The sequence below is a fragment of the Rhinoraja longicauda genome, chromosome 18, assembly GCF_053455715.1.
Source record: "Rhinoraja longicauda isolate Sanriku21f chromosome 18, sRhiLon1.1, whole genome shotgun sequence".
In the NCBI taxonomy this organism is placed as follows: Eukaryota; Metazoa; Chordata; class Chondrichthyes; order Rajiformes; family Arhynchobatidae; genus Rhinoraja; species Rhinoraja longicauda.
In genome coordinates this window covers 4,315,017-4,337,027 of record NC_135970.1, presented here as the reverse complement: position 1 = coordinate 4,337,027, position 22,011 = coordinate 4,315,017, and the positions used below count along the sequence as shown (strand labels likewise).

Below are 22,011 nucleotides of genomic sequence, written 5' to 3'. Positions count from 1 at the left end.
TATTAGACCTTTCAAAATGCAACACCGCACATTTCTCCGTATTAAATTCCATCAACCACTCCTCAGCCCATCTTGCCAACTGATCAAGATTCTGCTGAAAATTTTGACAACTATCTTCACTATCTGCAATACCATCTGTTTTTGTATCATCTGCAAATTTGCTAATCCTGCCATGTACGTTCTCATCCAAATCACTGATATAGATGACAGACAGGAAAGGGCCCAGCACCGAATCCTGAGGCACTCCACTAGTCACAGGCCTCCAGTCAGAGAAAAAAAACTTCCACTATCACCCTCTGCTTCCTTCCATTACTTATTTGAAGTAATTGAGTTTATCACCAATTTTTCTTTTCTTGAAATGATTATTCAACACTTTAATTGTTAGAAACAGCCATCAGATTGAGAAAGTTATTAGTTCAGCAATATAATTTAGGCTGATACTCCAAAGCCAAATTAGACTACCCTGGGCATTGCAGGCAGGGCCACCTTCAATGTCTATCCCCAACTGTCTTTAAGACGGAATCGTGAGTGGTTTTGAGTAACTGTAATTCTTCTGATGTATGTGTTTCCACAAAATTGTTGGATAGGGATTTCAAGGATAATGTAGAAAAAAGTGTTTATTTGTAGTTCAATTGATGTATGGTAGTTCCATACACCTGCTTCCGTTGCCTAAATGAATAATGAAAGGCCTAGATAGATCGGGTCGAATAATGAAAGGCCTAGATAGAATGGATGGGACAGGATATTTCCTGTCGTGGGAGTCTAGAACTAGAGAGCTCAACCTCAGAATAAAAGGATGTACATTTAGAATGGAGATGAGAAGGAATTTCAGAGGGTGGTGAATCTGTGGATCATTGCCACAAACGGTCGTGGAGGCCAGGTCATTGGGTATTTTTAAAAGTAGATATTGATAGGTTCTTGATTAATAGGGCATCAAAAGTTATGGGGAAAAGGCAGGAGAATGGGGTTGAGAGGGAAAAATAGATCAGCAATAGATCGAATGGTGGAGCACGCCATGGTCTTTCTGATGGTAGACGTTTAGGAGGAGCTCTCAGGGTAGTGAAGGAAAGTAATTGCAGTGCAGTTTGAAAATGGTACATACTGCAGTTCAGACAGTGAATGTTTTGGAAGGTGGATGAGTGGCCAATCAAACAGGTTGTTTTGTCCTGGATGCTATCAAGCATTCTGGGCATTGTAGAAGCTGCAGCAATTAGAGTTTCCAGTTAAATAGAGTTTTGGGTGAGACATAAGGAGGCTCTTGTTGACCATGTTTAGATAAGAAGACATCATGTAAGGCTCTGATGCAGTAAGACACTTAGGTTTTTTACTAAAGTTTGTGCAGTGGTTCAGTCGGGCAAAAAGATGGCAGGAGTTTGCTCTGGCAGATAAGATTAAGGGAAATCCAAATTGATTTTATAACCATATATAACCATATAACAACTACAGCACGGAAACAGGCCCGTTCGGCCCTACCAGTCCACGCCGACCACTCTCCCTAACCTAGTCTCATCTACCTGCTCTCAGACCATAACCCTCCAATCCCCTCTCATCCATATACCTATCCAATTTACTCTTAAATAATAAAATTGAGCCTGCCTCCACCACTTCCACCAGAAGCCCATTCCATACAGCCACCACCCTCTGAGTAAAGAAGTTACCCCTCATGTTACCCCTAAACTTTTGTCCCTCAATTCTGAAGTTATGTCCCCTTGTTGGAATCTTCCCCACTCTCAAGGGGAAAAGCCTACCCACGTCAACTCTGTCCGTCCCTCTTAAAATTTAAAAAACCTCTATCAAGTCCCCCCTCAACCTTCTACGCTCCAAAGAATAAAGACCCAACCTGTTCAACCTCTCTCTGTAGCTTAAGTGCTGAAACCCAGGCAACATTCTAGTAAATCTCCTCTGTACCCTCTCCATTTTGTCGACATCCTTCCTATAATTTGGCGACCAGAACTGCACACCATACTCCAGATTCGGCCTCACCAATGCCCTGTACAATTTTAACATTACATCCCAACTTCTATATTCGATGCTCTGATTTATAAAGGCAAGCATACCAAACGCCTTCTTCACCACCCTATCCACATGAGATTCCACCTTCAGGGAACAATGCACAGTTATTCCCAGATCCCTCTGTTCCACTGCATTCCTCAATTCCCTACCATTTACCCTGTACGTCCTATTTTGATTTGTCCTACCAAAATGCAGCACCTCACACTTATCAGCATTAAACTCCATCTGCCATCTTTCAGCCCACCCTTCCAAAAGGCCCAAGTCTCTCTGTAGACTTTGAAACTCTACTTCATTACTAACTACACCACCTATCTTAGTATCATCTGCATATTTACTAATCCAATTTGCCACACCATCATCCAGATCATTAATGTAAATGACAAACAACAGTGGACCCAACACAGATCCTTGGGGTACTCCATTAGACACTGGCCTCCAACCTGACATACAGTTGTCAACCATTACCCTCTGGTATCTCCCATTCAGCCATTGTTGAATCCACCTTGCAACCTCACTATTAATACCCAACGATTTAACCTTCTTAATCAACCTTCCATGTGGAACCTTGTCAAATGCCTTACTGAAGTCCATATAGACAACATCCACAGCCTTGCCCTTATCAATTTCCCTGGTAACCTCTTCAAAAAATTCAAGAAGATTAGTCAAACATGACCTTCCAGGCACAAATCCATGTTGACTGTTTCTAATCAGGCCTTGTTTATCCATATAATTATATATATTGTCCCTAAGTATCTTTTCCATTAATTTTCCCACCACAGACGTCAAACTAACAGGTCTATAATTGCTAGGTTTACTTTTAGAACCTTTTTTAAACAAAGGCACAACATGCGCAATGCGCCAATCTTCCGGCACCATCCCCGTTTCTAATGACGTTTGAAATATTTCCGTCATAGCCCCTGCTATTTCTGCACTAACTTCCCTCAATGTCCTAGGGAATATCCTATCAGGACCTGGAGACATCCACTTTTATATTTTTCAAAAGTGTCCGTACCTCCTCTTCTTTAATCCTCATAATTTCCATCACTACTCTACTTGTTTTGCTTACCTCACATAATTCAATATCCTTCTCCTCGGTGAATACCGAAGAAAAGAAATTGTTTAATATCTCCCCCATTTCTTCCGGCTCAGCACATAGCTGTCCACTCTGACTCTCTAATGGACCAATTTTATCCCTCGCTATCCTTTTGCTATTGACATATCTGTAGAACCCCTTGGGGTTTACTTTTACATTACTTGCCAAAGCAACCTCATATCTTTTTTTCGCTTTTCTAATTTCCTTCTTAAGATTCCTTTTACAGTCTTTATATTCCTCAAGAACCTCATTTACTCCCTGCCGCTTATATTTATTGTATATCTCCCTCTTTTTCCGAACTAAGTGTCCAATTTCCCTGGAAAACCACGGCTCTTTCAAATTATTATTCTCTGTACTCTGTACTCTCAAAATTTCACCTTTAAATATCCTCCATTTCTCTATTATATCCTTTTCATAAAACAAAATGTCCCATTTCACTCCTTTTAAATCCTTTCTCATCTCCTCAAAATTAGCCTTTCTCCAATCCAAAATCTCAACCCTTGGTCCAGATTTGACCTTCTCCATAATTATATTGAAACCAATGGCATTGTGATCACTAGACCCAAAGTGCTCCTCAACACATACCTCCGTCACCTGACCCGTCTCATTTCCCAACAGGAGGTCCAACACTGCCCCTTCTCTGGTAGGTACCTCTACGTATTGCTGCAAAAAACTATCCTGCACACATTTTACAAACTCCAAACCATCCAGCCGTTTAACAGAATGTGATTCCCAGTCTATGTACAGAAAATTGAAATCACCCACAATCACTACTCTGTGCTTACTACTAATATCTGCTATCTCCTTACATATTTGCTCTTCCAATTCTCGTTCCCTATTTGGCGGTCTATAATACACCCCTATAAGTGTTGCTAAACCTTTCTCATTTCTGAGTTCCACCCAAACAGCCTCCCTAATCGAGCCTTCTAGTCTGTCCTGCCAAAGCACTGCTGTGATATCCTCCCTGACAAGCAATGCAACACCCCCACCTCTTGCCCCTCCGATTCTATCACATCTGAAACAATGAAATCCTGGAATATTTAATTGCCAATCGCAACCCTCCTGCAACCATGTTTCACTGATCGCCACAACATCATACTTCCAGATGTCAATCCAGGCTCTAAGCTCATCCACCTTTCTTACAATGCTCCTAGCATTAAAATATACACATTTAAGGGACCCATCATTTCTTATTCTCAGTTTATTTCTTTTCACTTCTTTCTCTCCTACATATTGGGTCTGAGTGTTTCCCTTTTCTGCCTCCTCCTCACACACTGCCTATTAGCTATCTGTGTTTGAATCCCTCCCCCCAACTGTACTAGTTTAAAGTCTCCGCAATTACCTTAGCAAATCTCCCCGCCAGGATATTGGTTCCCCTCAGGTTCAGATGCAACCCGTCCTTTTTGTACAGGTCATACTTCCCCCAGAAGAGGTCCCAATGATCCAGAAACTTGAATCCCTGCTCCCTGCACCAGTCCCTCAGCCACGTATTTATTCTCCACCTCACTCCATTCCTATTCTCACTATCGCGTGGCACAGGCAGTAAGCCTGAGATTATCGCTTTGGAAGTCCTTTATTTAACTCTCTTCCTAGCCCCCTAAATTCTCCTTTCAGGACCTCTTCCCTTATCCTACCTATATTGTTGGTACCTATATGTACCACGACCTCTGGCTCTTCTCCCTCCCCTTTCAGGATATCCTGGACACGCTCAGACACATCCCAGACACCGGCACCAGGGAGGCAAACCACCATCCGGGTCTCCCGACTGCGTCCACAGAATCGCCTATCTGACCCCCTCACTATAGAATCCCCTATCACTGTCGCTCTCTTCTTCCTTTCCCTACCCTTCTGAGCAACAGGGCCGGACTCCGTGCCAGAGGCCCGGGCGCCGTCGCTGCCCCCAGGTAGGCTGTACTCCCCAACAACACCTAAACAGGAGTATTTATTGCCAAGGGGTACATCCACTGGGGTACTCTCTAGTCCCTGCCTCTGCTCCTAACCGTGACCCACTTGTCTACCTCCCGTGGTCTTGGAGTGACCACCTCTCTATAGCTCCTCTCTATAACCTCCTCACTCTCCCGGACCAGACAGAGGTCATCAATCTGCCGCTCCAGGTTCCTAATACGGTCCCTTAGGAGCCCCATCTCGTCGCACCTGGCGCAGATGTGGATGTCTGGAAGACTATCAGACTCCCAGATTCCCCACATCCGACACCCAGAACAATAAACTGCCCTGGCACTCATACTCCCCAAACAAAGCCCCGAGCTCGGTTTCTAAACCTACCGCCCGGCCGCTACTCCAACCGCTCCAACCGCCCACCCAAAAGAACTGAGTGATCTCCTGGGAGAGGCGATAAACCGGATAAAAAACCCAGGCCAATTTGGGGAAAAAAAATCCGGGAAATTCCTCTCCGACCCCAAGCTAGGCGATCGAAACTTGTCCGGGAGATCACACAGGTCTTACTCCTTACTAACTCCACACAATACTTCCCAAGCAACACAGCTTGCTGCTGCTGATTGCTGCTGCTGATTGCTGCTGCTGATTGCTGCTGCTGATTGCTGCTGCTGATTGCTGCTGCTGATTGCTGCTGCTGATTGCTGCTGCTGATTGCTGCTGCTGATTGCTGCTGCTGATTGCTGCTGCTGCTGATTGCTGCTGCTGCTGATTGCTGCTGCTGCTGATTGCTGCTGCTGCTGATTGCTGCTGCTGCTGATTGCTGCTGCTGCTGATTGCTGCTGCTGCTGATTGCTGCTGCTGATTGCTGCTGCTGCTGATTGCTGCTGCTGCTGCTGATTGCTGCTGCTGATTGCTGATTGCTGCTGCTGATTGCTGCTGCTGATTGCTGCTGCTGCTGCTGATTGCTGCTGCTGCTGCTGATTGCTGCTGCTGCTGCTGCTGCTGATTGCTGCTGCTGCTGTTGCTGATTGCTGCTGCTGCTGATTGCTGCTGCTGCTGCTGCTGATTGCTGCTGCTGCTGCTGCTGATTGCTGCTGCTGCTGCTGCTGATTGCTGCTGCTGCTGCTGCTGATTGCTGCTGCTGCTGCTGCTGATTGCTGCTACTGGAAGGAGGGTGATTCGGGGGAGAATAGGGGCCCCTTAGAAATTAAAGTGGTAATCTCTGTGTGGAGACACGGGAGATGGGCAAGGTCCTTAATGAGTTTTTCTCCTCCGTTTACTTTGAAGAAAGGTGTGAAGACTGGGGAACCTAGGACAGTTACTGAAATGTCTTGAGGCATTGAGGAGGTGTTGAACATATGAAGATGGGTAAATCTCCTGGGCCAGATCAGATAAATCCAAGGACATTTGGAAGATCAAGAAGACATGGGATGTTTTGGTTAGTGGAGAGCAATTTCCCATTCCTGAATTTGGTTGCTGTCAGGTATTTTCTGTTGAGGATCTGCAGCATTTAACGACATTAATATCTTCTTAACAGAATTAGTGCTAATTGACCTCAGACGGACAGCCAGCAAGCCAGGAACTGTTTCTCATGAGTTTTTCATCATTTTACTGGGAGCACCATGAAGCTTGGAATGCATGTGAGAATCAAGGTAGATTGAGGTAAGGTTGAAGTATCATAAACTAAAAAAGACAGAATTTTCTTATAATTATTTTAAGGAAATAAAACTACACATATATAACATTTGTTTTTAAAGGCAGTAAAGATGTTCGGCAATACTCGTGGCCAGGTATTACACCTCAAAATAAGGCATAGCACTTGAAATGCAGTTAGAATAACTAAAGTTCAGATTGATTAACACTTTGACTTCAGATTGACTTCACTTTGATTGCCTTGATGAAATGCACCCTGTTGAAAAGAAGGTATAACTGACAACAGCTTTGGAATACCCAGTTTTACTGGATTCAGCAGAATCTTGAATTGCTATCAGATTGCCAAAACTTTTTTGCTAACTGCTAACAACCTCATTATTATTCTCAATGCAAATTCAGGCCCAAGATTTTTTTGACGCACAAGAGATTGTGATTTACACTCCAAGTTCTGTGCTGCTGGGCAGATTATTAATGTGTGAATAATTCAGAATCTTTGCAGTACATCTATTTTTGTTGGCTATAGAAGTACCATGAGCATTTTTTTTGGCTGATGTTTCTGCTGAGAAATGAATCGTTTCATGTCAGCCGGGAGCTGATATTTTCTTAAGGTACCCTCTTAAGACACCCCCAATATTTAGAAGAAAATGGTTTCAGATTTGGCAGTAAAAATATAGTGGAAATCAATTCAGCATACAGTAGCCGCTGAGCATCTTAGCGATCGTTTCTGAGAGCTTGGCTTGAAAGCTTACTTCAGAAAGTTGACCGGATAAAACTGGTTACAAATTGCTCATGCCTTTCAGCGAAAACAAAAATGCGTAAAACCGCAGGAGCTGCTTTTAATCTCACATACAATTTCACCCAATGTTATTTACATCATCATGAATTGTTCACAAATCATGAAGCAGATCATGATTGCGAAGGATACCATATATCAAGAACGGTGCAGGCATACATAACTGTCAATCTTTCAATCACAAAAGTACTTTCTGTTCTCACCGATCATATACATAATGTAAGGAGTTATAGAAATTGATCATTTTTGGATATACAAGACTGCACATGGAGCATTTATCCTATCTCTTCCATTGTGTGCTATGCACTCTAGCGTTACCAATGACGATTGTGAATGTTTTCTAATCGCAGTACTGTATTGCATATAACTTTTTAAATTGAGACAATGAATGCCACATTCTACTGCCAAGGTGTGGATGACTCACTAACAAATATATTGGCCTTTTGTATCAACCATAATTTCAGGAAGAACAGATATGATAATATGGAACTGAATGATAATCACATTCATGACTTTGTGAGCTAAAGATGGCATCAGAAGGAATTTAGAAGGATGAGGGGGGATCTTATTGAAACATATAAGATAATTAGGGGATTGGACACATTAGAGGCAGATAACATGTTCCCAATGTTGGGGGAGTCCAGAACAAGGGGCCACAGTTTGAGAATAAGGGGTAGGCCATTTAGAACGGAGATGAGGAAGAACTTTTTCAGTCAGAGGGTGGTGAAGGTGTGGAATTCTCTGCCTCAGAAGGCAGTGGAGGCCAGTTCGTTGGATGCTTTCAAGAGAGAGCTGGATAGAGCTCTTAAGGATAGCGGAGTGAGGGGGTATGGGGAGAAGGCAGGAACGGGGTACTGATTGATAGTGATCAGCCATGATCGCATTGAATGGCGGTGCTGGCTCGAAGGGCTGAATGGCCTACTCCTGCACCTATTGTCTATTGTCTATTGTCTATCATCCATTTAATTTGTAATGTCGCAAAAGTGATCAAATGTGAGTCCCTGTTTAATACTGAAACAAAACAGTGGCGCAGTGGTAGAGTTACTGCCTTAAAGCTCCAGGGACCCAGCTTCGATTCTGACTACGTGTGCTGTACTTATGGATTTTGTACGTTCTCCCTGTGACAATGTGAGTTTTCTCTGGGTGCTCCGGTTTCCCCCCCGCACTCAAAAGAAGTACAGATTTGTAGGTTCATTGGATTTGGTTAAAAAAAAAATTGTTGGTAGAGTGTAGGATTGTGCAAGTGTACTGGCTGATCACTGGTCAGCGCTCACTCAGTTGGCCTAAGGGCCTGTTTTTGCGCTTTTTCTAAAGTCTACAGCATTAAATTTCATCGTTCATATTTTGAATTGGAGTTTTCGGTGTCCAGAGTGCCTATCTGAAAATTGCAAGACTCTTACCGTTGCCTTTTGACTCACTCTCAGCCCATAAGCTGCCATCTGCTGAAATCCACAATGACTTCTGCACCACCTCTTGTGCAGGTTTTGGCACATTGGCCTTCATCAGTCAGAGTATTGAGTATAGAAGTTGGGAAGTCATGTTACAGTTATATAAGATGTCGGTGAGGCTACATTTATGTATTGTGTTCATTTTTGGTCACCATATAGTAATAGGAAAGATGTTGTCAAGCTTGAAAGGGTTCTGCGAAGATTTACCAGGATGTTGCCAGGACTTGAGGGGCAGAGCTATAGGGAGAGGTTGAGCAGGCTAGGGCTTTATTCCTTGGAGAGCAGGAGGATGAAGGGTGATCTTATAGAGGTGTACAAAATCATGCGAGGAATAGGTCAGGTAAACGCACAGTCTTTTGCCCAGAGTAGGGGAAATCACGAGCCAGAGATGACAGGGAAAGATTTAATGGAAACCTGAGGGGTAACCTTTTTACACAAAGTGCAGTGGGTGTATGGAACAAGCTGCCGGAGGAGGTAGTTGAGGAAGGTAGTATCGCAATGTTTAGGAAAATTTAGACAGGTATGTGTTAAAGGTAGATTTTGAAGGATATGAGCCAATAGCAGGTTGGTGGGACTAATTCAGGCATGTTAATCGGCATGGGCAAGTTAGGCTGAAAGGCCTATTCCCATGCTGTATGACTCTGTCATAATGAACTGTTATTGGGCAAAGAAATGGGATTTACATATTAACGAGTATTAACAAGCAAATAATAAATTACAATGCAATCATAAATCACCCATCTGATTTAAGCATGCCTTGAGCTACAGAAAGATTCATGCCTTACCTTGATGTTATCTTGTGAGTCACAGGGTGTCTATGTTTGAAGACGTACAAAACTGCAGATGTTGGAATCATGAGCATAAGACAAAGTGCTGGAGTATATTTGTGGGTCAGACAGCATCAGTACAGGAAATGGAGAGACAACATTTCATGATGGATCCCTTCTTCAGACTCATGACGTATGGAGGGGGAAAGGCTAAAAGAGATGGGGTTCATGGCAAATTCTGGCAAGTGATAGGTGGACACATGTCAGGTGCGGTGATGGGCAGAGTAAGTGAGAAAGGCTGGAGGTGAAAAGGATACAAACGGGCATCAGCTATGGAGAGACGATGAAGAGTAAAACAAGAGGGAGGGATATGGGTGAAAGGGAACAGGGAGAAAGTGGAAAAAGGGGAAATATAGGACTTACGGATGGGAGATGAGCATACAGAGGGGAAAGGAGCAGGTTGACTAGGGTGGTGGAAGATGGTGGGAGAGATTGTGCACAGAGTGGTCGGGACTGGGGATATTATTTGAAATTGGACAATTCAATATTCAGACCATTCGGTTGTAAGCTATCCAAGCACAATATGAGGTGCTGTTCTTCCAGTTTGCATGTGGCCTCACTCTGGTAATGGGGAACCCAAGGACAGAAAGGTTGATATGGGGAGGGGAGTTAAAAAGGCTTGACTGTGTGAGCTAATATTAGTAGAAATGGTGAATACAATCGTTATTCATAGTGACAATGTACCTAACGTTAAACTGAAAGGATTTTATGATCACTGTAGCACATTGCATTGGATTTGACTCATTTTTGATGTTAAATGTTTAGCAGTTTAGATGTTAAATACCTGAGGAAGGATGTGCTGGCACTGAAGAGGATCCAGTGGAGGTTTATGAGAATGATCCCAGGAATGAATGGGTTAACATATGATGAGCGTTTGTTGGCGCTGGCCTTTACTCGTTGGAGTTTAGAAGGATGAGGGGTAGCCTCATTGAAACTTACTGAATAGCGAAAGGTTTGGATAGTGGATGTGGAGAGGATGTTTCCACTAGTGGGAGAGTCAAAGACCAGAGGTCATAGCTTCAGAATTAAAGGAAGTTCCTTTAGGAAGGAGATGAGGAGGAATTTCTTTAGTCAGAGGGTTGTGAATCTGTGGAATAGATTGCCACATAAGGCTGTGACGGCCAAGTCAATGGATATTTTTAAGGCAGATCTAGATAGATTCTTGATTAGTACAGGTGTCAAGGGTTATGGGGAGAAGGCAGGAGAATGGGGTTGAGATAGATCAGCTGTGATTGAATGGTAGAGTAGATGATGGGCCAAATGGCCTAATTCTGTTTCTATCACTTATGGACAAATGCCATTGTGATACAGGAAGGAAAATCTCCACTTTCTGTTCATTTAACCAACTTCATACAAATTATTCACTTATAATAATAATTAACCTGAGCAATCCTTAAATCAGGGACAGGAAAATAAACCTTTATTTATCATCACTGTTAATGAAATATCTTATGTGATCATAAATGATGTGAGCATTGGATGAGAGCAGAATCAGTCCCTGTCAAGAAATCTATGAGACAGTTCTACAATACATGACTGGCTTGGCATCTGTTGCTGCTTCCAGAGTGTAGAAAGATGAACAAAGAAATTCGCAGGCAAAATGAATTTAACAGTAAATATGCAAGCTGTTAATTTATTCCTGAACATTAGTGATTTTATGTTACAATTTTCTTTATTCTCCATGTTTTGTTCTGGGGAAAACCAAGGTTGAAGTTAGAATAGCTGAATGCACTTTGATGAAAACCTGCCACTAATAGAAGACAATGGCTGTGCTGTAAAGAGAGATAGCACTTTAGGATATGTAGGAGTTGACAAATCGCACAGAAATAATTAATAACTTGACATATCCAGATCGAGCGTAAATGGCCAAATGCTTCACTACAGCCAACCATGGCACCCTATTGGTTAAAAAAGAATACAAATGGAATATTCCCAACAAAATCAAATGGGGAGAGGGGGGAGGGGGGGAGGGAGGGCGGTTTGAAGATGAAAATGAGCAGTCAAGTGATGATCTCAAATAATTAGATCCCCTTGCAACCTCTGCAAGACAAGGAGCTGACCATTTAAAACTGAAGAGTGCAGAAACTTCTCAGAGAATGGTGAATCACTAGGATCTGCTGGTATGGAGGGTGGTGGAGACTGGATCATTGGAGACATTTACAGAGGATCAGAAATCTTTTTAAAGATCAAAGAATGCAGGGTATGTGGAACTGGTACAGAAGGGGAATTGAGGACCAGGACACCTCAGCTTGGATGGAGTAGGATAGAATAACCACTCCTCTTTCTGTTTTTTTGTGTAGTTATGAAATAAAAGGTCAAGTAAACCAAAGGATGAAAAATGGCATGTCAAAGAAAGAAATTGGTGAACAAAAGTATCAAATGATGGCAATCAAAAATAAGTCAAATCCAATGCAATGTGTTACAGTGATCATAATAATAATAAACAAAAATGAACTGGAGACAGGATGCTGTGAAGAACCACATATAATCGAGAGAACACCAACATGGTAATGGAAAAATCACAAACAGAAATTCAACCTTATAGGATTTTCATATTTGGAAAAGCTGGTGGAGCAGGAAATAAAGGGAAGCTGATCAATTGCACCGTGCAATACAACAAGTAAGAAAGTGGCATCACAAAGTATCCAGTTGTCAACTAATTCTAAAACAGACTTTGTACATCTTGTACTGAAATCCGTTAGCAATTAGGTTGTTCGTGAAGACTCAATGACTAATCAGAAATGAAGACAACGTTTATTTAATTGATTCATTCATAGAATCTGCGTGTTGTGGAAAAGGCCAAAGTCATTGCTGATCAATAATAGACACAAAAAGCTGAAGTAACTCAGTGGGTCAGACATCATCTCTGGAGAAAAGGAATAGGTGACGTTTCGGATCGAGACCCTTCTTCAGACTGAGAGTCAGGGGAAAGGGTAACTATATTGCTTATCAAGGGAAACTACTGCTACATTGCTTATCAATAATTGTCTAAGCAAGTGGTAACAATCCACCTCTTGAACTGGTGTAGTGAAGATACTCTTGTAGTATTGATTGATGGGAAATTCCAGGAATTTGGACATACGACAATAAAGAAATTATAATATATTTACGTTCACAATGGTAAGTGACTTGAGGAGGGGAGGGGTTGTTAGTTAATTAGTTTGAGGATGACACTCAATAAATTCAAATATTTAAAACTAAATAACCTGAACCTATTGAGCAAATATTACTGTTTGTTTATGCTTGGCTGCATAGGAATTTAGTTGCAGATCACTCCACTCAAAAATAACTGATGATTATACAACAATTATTAGACCAAATGCAGAGTATTATCTTGGCTTACAATATATATTGCAAGGCAATAAAGAAAGCCAAATTGACGTACCAATACATCTGCATTTCATATTTCCATAAGACCTATGAGGAAGCCATTTGCCTTTTTAGGTCAATACTAGCTCGCAGAATAATCCCAAAGCACTTCCAATTTTCCCTATAGCCTATTCTTTCCACAGAGGGGCAATTTACAAGAATCAATTAACCATTCAATTTGCTTGCTTTTGGGATGTGAGAGAAAACTGGAGCATCTGGAAGAAACCACAAACCTAGAGTACACGCCGAGATAATGCGCATTTCAGAATTGGACCCTGGTTAATAGTCCAATCACTGTGCCACTGTGCACATTTTAATAACTGAAATGATTCAATTTTAAAATAATACCTTGCATTTTTGACACATTTTTTTCTTGCACTAAGTTTACTAATTTTAATAATTTAACTTTAAGAATATAAATGTCTCAAGGCTGAGTAGTTCAATTATTGAATCCCTAGCTTCTACTTCTTAACACAACCACTTCCCAGGTTCTGATTCATTGCAATATATTGAGAACTAATTCATCAAAGGCAACTTCATCTCAGGCAAAAGGAATGAAGTAGGTGCATAAGTTTACAAAACCTCTGTGTAATCAGATTTGCATATAACACTAATTGCCATACCTCATCGATTGCAACATTAAAATTGGAAGTGGAATATTAATTAAAGGAAGGAAGTAACACAGGAATAACACAGGAGTAAGCCACCAGGGTCTCAATCCTGCCCTGTACTTCAATATGACCATGGCTGACCCAAGCTGGTCTCAATACGTCTTCTGTGCCAGTTCTCCAGAACCATCAATTCCTCGATCTTTTGAATATTTATCTATCTCCACCTTAAATATATCTAAGGAGGGACAGAGACATTATTATCTGGGACAAAGAAATCCAGAGATTCATTACAGTTTCCTTCAGTTCAAAAGAAATCCTTCAGTTTTAACACATGGCCTCTTATTTTGTAGCAATGTCCCCTTGTATGTAACTCTCCCACTAATGACAACATCTCACCATCTACCCTTTTAAGCTCCTTTAAGATATTATGTGTCTGAATAAGGTCTATCCGTGCTCTTATAAACTCCAAGGGATACAGCCTCATTTGATCAGGCAACCTCTCATTCCAAGAGTTTGCCCGGTGAATTTTCTTTGAATAGTCTCCAATGCTATTATACCCATTTTTAGGCATGGAGACAAAAATATTGATAGTTATCGCAGTGTGGCAGCACCAACACCATGTATAGCTGTAACAAATCTTCCTAATCATAAACTCCAAATTCTTTGCAAATAAAGGCCAAAATACTTGTTGGAACATGCCTGCTAACCTTTTGTGATTCATGAACAAGAAGACATAAATCCCTCCGAACTTCACTCATTTTCAGTTTCTCGTTATTTAGACAAGTACTTTTTGATTCCTCTTCCAACGTGCAAGATTTCACACTTCCTCACATTAAACCATTTGCTAGGCTTTCACTCAATCTACCTATATCTTGTTGCAAAATCACAATATCCTCATTGCAGCATACCGTTCTGTCTATTTTTGTATCATCTACAAACTTTTAAGCCTTACATTTTGGGACACAAAGTGCTGGAGTAACTCAGCAGGTCAGTCAGCATCTCTGGAGAACATGAATATGCAACGTTTCAAAAGTTCATATATCACAAGAGCAGAATTAGACTATTCGGCCCATCGAGTCTACTCCGCCATTTTCCTGCACTCTTTCTATAACACTTGACAAATTAAAGATCTGTTTATCTCCGCTTCAAAAATACCCAATGACTTTGCCTGCACAGCAATTTGTGGCAATGTATTCTACAGATTCACCATCCTCCTCATCTCCTTTCTAAAGGAACGTCCTTTTATTCTGAGGCTGTGGCCTCTGGTCTTAGACAATCCCACCAATGGAAACATCCTCTCCATGAATCCACTCTCACCAGGTCTTTTGCTATTCAGTAATTTTCAATGCTGTCCCCACTCATCCTTCTAAACTGTGGCAAGTACAGGCCCAGTGCCTAAGCACCTTCTCCTTAGGTAACATCAACTCCACTAACTTCTGCCCCTTTTCGAGTTGAGACCATTCTAACTTAATCTGTCTAACTTGATTTTTCTTTCATAAAATCATATTGATGGGGTTTGATAAGATTCAACTTTCCAAAATGATCATAAAAACATAGAAAATAGGTGCAGGAGGAGGCCACTCAGCCCTTTGAGCCAGCACTGCCATTCATTGTGATCATGGCTGATCATCCACAATCAGTAACCTGTGCCCAACCTCTCCCCATATCCCTTGATTCCACTAGCGCCCGGGGCTCTATCTAACTCTCTCTTTAATTCATCCAGTGATTTGGCCTCCACTGCCCTCTGTGGCAGAATTCCACAAATTCACAACTCTCTGGGTGAAAAGGTTCCTTCTCTCCTCAGTTTTAAATGGCCTCCCCTTAATTCTAAGACTGTGGCCCCTGGTTCAGGACTCCCTCAACATTGGGAACATTTTTCCTGCATCTAGCTTGTCCAGTCCTTTCATAATTTTATATGTCTCTATAAGATCCCCTCTCATCCTTCTAAACTCCAGTGAATACAAGCCTAGTCTTTTCAATCTTTCCTCATATTACAGTCCCGTCATCCCAGGGATCAATCTCGTGAACCTACGCTGCACTGCCTCAATTACAAGGATGTTCTTTCTCAAATTAGGAGACCAAAACTGTACACGATACTCCAGATGTGGTCTTACCAGGGCCCTATACAAGGGCCCTAATCAAGTTTTCGTAGGTTGCCGCCTGTGTGGTCGTAGGTTGACGTCCTAAGTCGTGACGACTGGGTCGCCGGTTGTTGGTAGCTTGCCGTAGCTTGACGTCGACTAGGTGGTAGGTTGTTGAAGCTTGTCGTAGACATTGTCGTGGGGGGGGGGGTCCAGTTGCCGTTTTTTGGGCGAACTGCTACGACTATTGCAGTCGCCTAAAAAAAGTCTAAGTGGGACAGGCTCCTTAGTAATTCACCAGCCTCATTATTTGGAAACCCCACTTACCTGCCTTCTTCCTCTTTATATACCCATAAAAACTCTTAATTTGGGAAGGCATCATTTCTGAAATCATTTTCAGCTTGGCAGATAGGAGAATTGTATTCATATTCATTTGGGGGATACTTTTCACTAACTTAATTCAGTTTCTTCACATAAAAGCAGTGTTGATCTTTCAACCCGAAGATGGGCCCGAACCATAAGTATTGTTTGTCCATTCCCTCCACAGATGCTACCTGACCTGCTGAGTTCCTCTAGCACTTTGTGTTTTGCTCAAGATTCTGGCATCTGCAGGTCGCTTATGTCTGTATACATTTTTGTTTCTGTTACCAAAATATATTGATATAATCTTTGCCCCTCTCATCTTCTTCTCCCCAGATGATTATTTCATGCTCTGATTGAAAAAATGTTATTACATTTTTGTCCATTATTTACCTTAATCGCCTCCAATTCTTCCCTTTTTTGACATCTATTCCATATTTATATTTCAATTGGACTCATCTTTTATAAGAAAATAACTGCAGATGCTGGTACAAATCGATTTATTCACAAAATGCTGGAGTAACTCAGCAGGTCAGGCAGCATCTCGGGAGAGAAGGAATGGGTGACGTTTTGGGTCGAGACCCTTCAGACTGATGTCAGGGGGGCGGGACAAAGAACGGATATAGGTGGAGACAGGAAGATAGAGGGAGATCTGGGAAGGAGGAGGGGAAGGGAGGGACAGAGGAACTATCTAAAGTTGGAGAAGTCGATGTTCATAGCACTGGGCTGCAAGCTGCCCAGGCGAAATATGAGGTGCTGTTCCTCCAATTTCCGGTGGGCCTCACTATGGCACTGGAGGAGGCCCATGACAGAAAGGTCAGACTGGGAATGGGAGGGGGAGTTGAAGTGCTCGGCCACCGGGAGATCAGTTTGGTTAATGTGGACCGAGCGCAGGTGTTCAGCGAAGCGATCGCCGAGCCAGCGCTTGGTTTCGCCGATGTATATAAGTTGACATCGAGAGCAGCGGATGCAATAGATGAAGTTGGAGGAGGTGCAGGTGAACCTTTGTCTCACCTGGAAAGACTGTTTGGGTCCTTGGATGGAGTTGAGGGGGGAGGTAAAGGGATCTCCAAGCCTTTCAGCTTTGCACAACATTATTTTTCTTCATTTAATTGTTCCTGCTTTCTTCCCTTTCACCGATTTAGAATTTTGTTCTATTCCCATTTTCCTGATACCAGTTTCGAACATTTTTCCTAAACACCAAGGCCAAATCACTCACTTATACACAAAAAAAAGAACTTGGCCAAAAAACTCTATTTAGGACATGAAACAATGTGCTGGAGGCACATCGCTGACCAGGTAGCATTTGTGGAGGGGAATGGATAATCGGCGTTTCGAATCGCTCTGAATTGCAGCGTCTGCATGCAGTCTGTTGTGTTTCCCTGAGAACAGTAGGATGATTTACACCCAGAATGGACCTGTGCTGCTCTGGAGGAGTTGCCTGTCGTGAGCCAACTGGCGTGGCTGAGCAAGGGATGGGCATCAGACTAGGAGGAAACTCTCCCTGTGGTCGGCACAGACCAGCCACCGAGGAGTTGGTGGGAAATACAGGGGATGGCCAAGGTAGCAGCCAGTGATGGAGCAATGTCTCCTTTTTGCTATGTTTTTAAAAACAAATCTTTCATAGGTTTTCTGTTGAGCAGAGAACAGAACTTACACTCACAGTTCAACGTAGGTGACAGAGGGAGGGAGGGAGGTCGATGACCTGGGCTGTGGAGCGGTCACTGGAGGTTGTCCGACAGGCGACAGGATGTGTAGGAAGGAACAGCAGTTGCTGGTTTACACCGAAGACATAAAGTGCTGGAGTAACTCAGCGGGACAGGCAGTATCTGTGGAGAGAAGGAACGGGCGACGTTTCGGGTCGAGAACCTTCTTCAGACTGAGAGTCAGTCAGGGGAGAGGGAGACACGTAGATATAGATGGTGATGTGATGGCGGTGAGCACAGCGAGGAATCATCCTCGACCTCGGGCACAGACACTGTCTGCGGTCCCCATGTTGTTTGTGCTCCTCGGTATTACATGTAATATTCTGTAAACGTTAAGGAGGTGCAGAAAACTGTCAGATTTCACTTCCCCCCCCCTCGGCCTGGAGGACCACCTGACCTCCCCTCGGCCGGGAGGACCACCTGACCTCCCCTCGGCCCGGGAGGACCACCTGACCTCCCCTCGGCCGGGAGGACCACCTGACCTCCCCTCGGCCCGGGAGGACCACCGCCCCTCGGCCTGGAGGACCACCTGACCTCCCTTCGGCCTGGAGGACCACCTGACCTCCCCTCGGCCCGGGAGGACCACCTCCCCTCGGCCGGGAGGACCACCTGACCTCCCCTCGGCCCGGGAGGACCACCTGACCTCCCCTCGGCCCGGGAGGACCACCTGACCTCCCCTCGGCCGGGAGGACCACCTGACCTCCCCTCGGCCCGGGAGGACCACCGCCCCTCGGCCTGGAGGACCACCTGACCTCCCTTCGGCCTGGAGGACCACCTGACCTCCCCTCGGCCCGGGAGGACCACCTCCCCTCGGCCGGGAGGACCACCTGACCTCCCCTCGGCCCGGGAGGACCACCTGACTTCCCCTCGGCCGGGAGGACCACCTCCCCTCGGCCGGGAGGACCACCTGACCTCCCCTCGGCCGGGAGGACCACCGCCCCTCGGCCGGGAGGACTGCTGCTGCCCCTGGCCGTGGCCGGTGCCGGGGTTGGGGGTTTGGAGTGACGGCGTCGTTTCGAGATGCGCGTTGCCGCGCTGCGCGGACGGAGCCGCGTGTCCCTAGGGACGCGCCGTCAGACGGCGGAAGGTCCGGGAGCGAGCGGGACAGCAGCGGCCCGAGCGGCCGAACGGCAGCGCCTCATGCCGTGAGTACCGGGCCCGCCCCGCTCCCCGCCCCCCGCTCCCCGCGTCCTCGGCGGCGGACAGCGCTTCCCCAACCGAGCCGTTAGAGTGAGCTCCACTAGAGTGAGTTACCATGGCAACGGCGTGCGGAGGGAGAGGTGAATGGGAGAGATGGAGGGAGAGATGGGGGAGAGAGAAGGGGGGGGGGGAGAGAGAAGGGGGGGGGGGGGGGAGAGAAGGGGTGGATGAGTTGGAGAGATAGTGGGGAAGAGAGAGAGGGGAGAGAATGGGGGTGGGGGGAGGTTGGTGTGGAAACATGTTGGGAGAATGGGTGGTAAAGAGAGCTGGATGATGGAGGGGGGAGAGAGGGAGGGATGGTGGAGAGAAGGATTGTAAAAGGTAGGGATGAAGAGGAGGGGAAAGAGTGGAGGATGGGAGTGCAGGAGGAGTGGAGGGGGTTGTTGAGAAGGATGTAATAAGGGAGGAGCAGGATGAGAGGGTAGGAAGGCAGGGAAAGAGAAAGAAGGGGTAGGCAGGGGAACTAGAAGGAGGGAGGGGGTGAAGGAAGGAGCGAGGAGGGGTGGGAGAGGTATGGAGGGAGAGGTTGGGGAGGAGGGTGTTCGCCCTCTGACTATGATATCATATGGTCTCAGTGAGTTGGTGTGATAGGTCGGTTCTGGAGTTTTGCAATTGAATTTGGAAGAGTGTTTGGCGTTGAGTGTACTTGGGTTTGAAGGTTGTGCATTGTGGGCAGAGCCTTGGCATCTTAAATTGAGGATTGGTGGAGCTGGTGGGCTCAGCATGGAGGGTGCGGATATGCTTATGTGATATTTGAATTCAGCAAGAGGGTTTAGGAGAATGGTGTGGGTGGATTGGGTCTTGGTAGTGTTGAGTCCGATGATGTTAAAACTGAGGCAAAGTGGTGAGGGTGAGAGTTTTCATTGGAGAACGTGGATAAACTGATCACCTTACTCATCTTCTCATCCTTCAGAATTTTGTAATCTGATCATCAGGTTAAAGTGAGAATTACTTAGGAGGCTGTGAGACCAAGTCTGCAATTTTAACTTTGTGCTGAAGATTTGTTCTTGGTTTATTCTGTTAACTGTATTTTAAAATGGTGTTCTGTGTTTTGTATGTTCTTACAATACAGAATTAGGTGCTGGGAACCTAGGTACTGATGATTGGTGGTTTCATCTTTCTAAAATCTGTGTGAAATACTGACAGTTCGTGGATAAAGCACCAGAGAATATTCTGACTTGATATAGGGAGTTTCATCTCCATTCTTCGGGAAGTGTTAACTTTGGGTTGATTATTCTTTGCCTAACTGGCTTCATTGAATCCAAGCTTCATTCCCTCCATAGATGTTGCCTGAATCGAGTATTTCCAGCATTTTTGTTTTTTACTCTATCTAAATAAATTGGGTTAAATATTAGCCTGACAACGGCAGATGGAATAGAATTCAGAAAAAGGGTGGTGCATATTGAAAGGAAAAATAAGCTGCACGGATATTCCATTAAAGGTTTGAAAAAGGATCAAGCTGAAAAGTAACCTTGGAGTCTTAATCAACTTTACATGAAGGATATCTTACCATTGCAGAATAGTAATCCATCAAAAATATTGAACTGTTTCCATTGTCACAGTAAGTTGCACACTCTTTGTACTATGATTAGTTTGAGTCAACAAAATATAAAAGAACAGAGGCAAAATAATTCCAATAGTCAAATGTCTAAGTTAACAAGAAGGACTGAAAAACAAACATCTGCCCGGATGGTTGATGACTCAAGTTGATTTTATCATGAGAATGGGGTTAGCAGGGAGAGATAGATCAGCCATGATTTGAATGGTGGAACAGACCTAATGTGCCGAATGACCGAATTCTGTTCCTATCACTGATGACCTTATGACCCTACAAAAGTACATTGATTTTTGCTTTTCTGGTCAGATGGATATTTAAACATCAAGTTTGATGCTCATCAACTTTTACTTTAATAGTTTTGATTAAGAAGGTCGTGAAATATAAAAGAACAGAGGCAAAATAATTCCGATCAATTTGGTCAATTTCCTTCCCGGGATAAATAAAGTTCTATCGTATCGTATGAAAGAATAATGTAATCAAATGCAAACCGGTGAATATAGCAACAATTGCAGCTGCAAATGTTTGCTTTTTCACAGCCCAGCGTTTTGTAACCAAGGCTCTGTCCTACTTTACAGCAGTACAGGTAGCAATCAATTCGATAATTTGAGGCTTGAATATTGAATCCTTTAGAAAATTTGGGCCTGTACTGATAATGGGAAATTTTGTAGATCTTAAATTAAACTTTCAAAATAATGGTCATCAAGTCATCATTTCCTTTTCCTTTTTTATCCCTTTTGTTATTCAGAATGTATAGTTTAAAGAATTCTAAATTCAGAAATGCCATGTTTTAATTTATCAATCTCCTGAATGTTCAATTCTTTTGTAATATTTACAACTTATACCAGTTTGGATAAAGCATACCTTTTAATTATATATTCATTGTTCATCAAATTTCATCTATACCTGCATAACACTATTTAGCATTAATTAATATTGAACACTATTTATTAGATATAATAATAATAATAATAATAATATTATTATGTTGCCCAATGAACCCAATCACAATATTATATGGAATGAGCAGCCGGAGGAGGGAGTTGAGGCAGATACTATCACAATATTTAAAAGATATTTTGACAGGTACATGGATAGGAAAGGTTTAGAGGGATAAGGGCTAAATGTGGGCAGGTGGGAATAGTGTGGATGGGCCATCTTGGTTGGCATTGGCAAGTTGCACCAGAGGGCCTGATTCCATGTTGTATGATTCTGACTGTGACACTAAAGTTCAAGACTTTGATCTTATAGAGGTGTATAAAACCATGAGAGGAATAGATCGGGTAGAGGCACAGAGTTTCTTGCCCAGAGTAGAGGAATCGACAACCAGACAACAGAGGTTTAAGATGAAGAGGGAAAGATTCCCTCTAATCTGAAGTTAGTGCAGGGATTTTTTGCATGACCCA

The 22,011-nt window shown here is 43.6% G+C and overlaps 1 protein-coding gene across 10 annotated transcripts in view; it reads left to right on the top strand.

The window, feature by feature from the left end:
* Positions 1–17,953: 17,953 nt before the first annotated feature.
* The window catches only part of stk33 (serine/threonine kinase 33), a 106,253-nt gene continuing 102,195 nt past the window's right edge, over positions 17,954–22,011 (top strand). For 3 of the 10 annotated variants that reach the window (XM_078414727.1, XM_078414728.1, XM_078414717.1), the window contains exon 1: positions 18,894–18,995. The gene's annotated coding sequence lies outside the window, so the exon portion shown is untranslated. Of the gene's footprint in view, positions 18,081–18,893; positions 18,996–19,043; positions 19,096–20,489; positions 20,612–22,011 lie in introns of those variants that run through there. The other 7 variants (XM_078414729.1, XM_078414723.1, XM_078414725.1 and 4 more) reach the window with 6 other exon arrangements.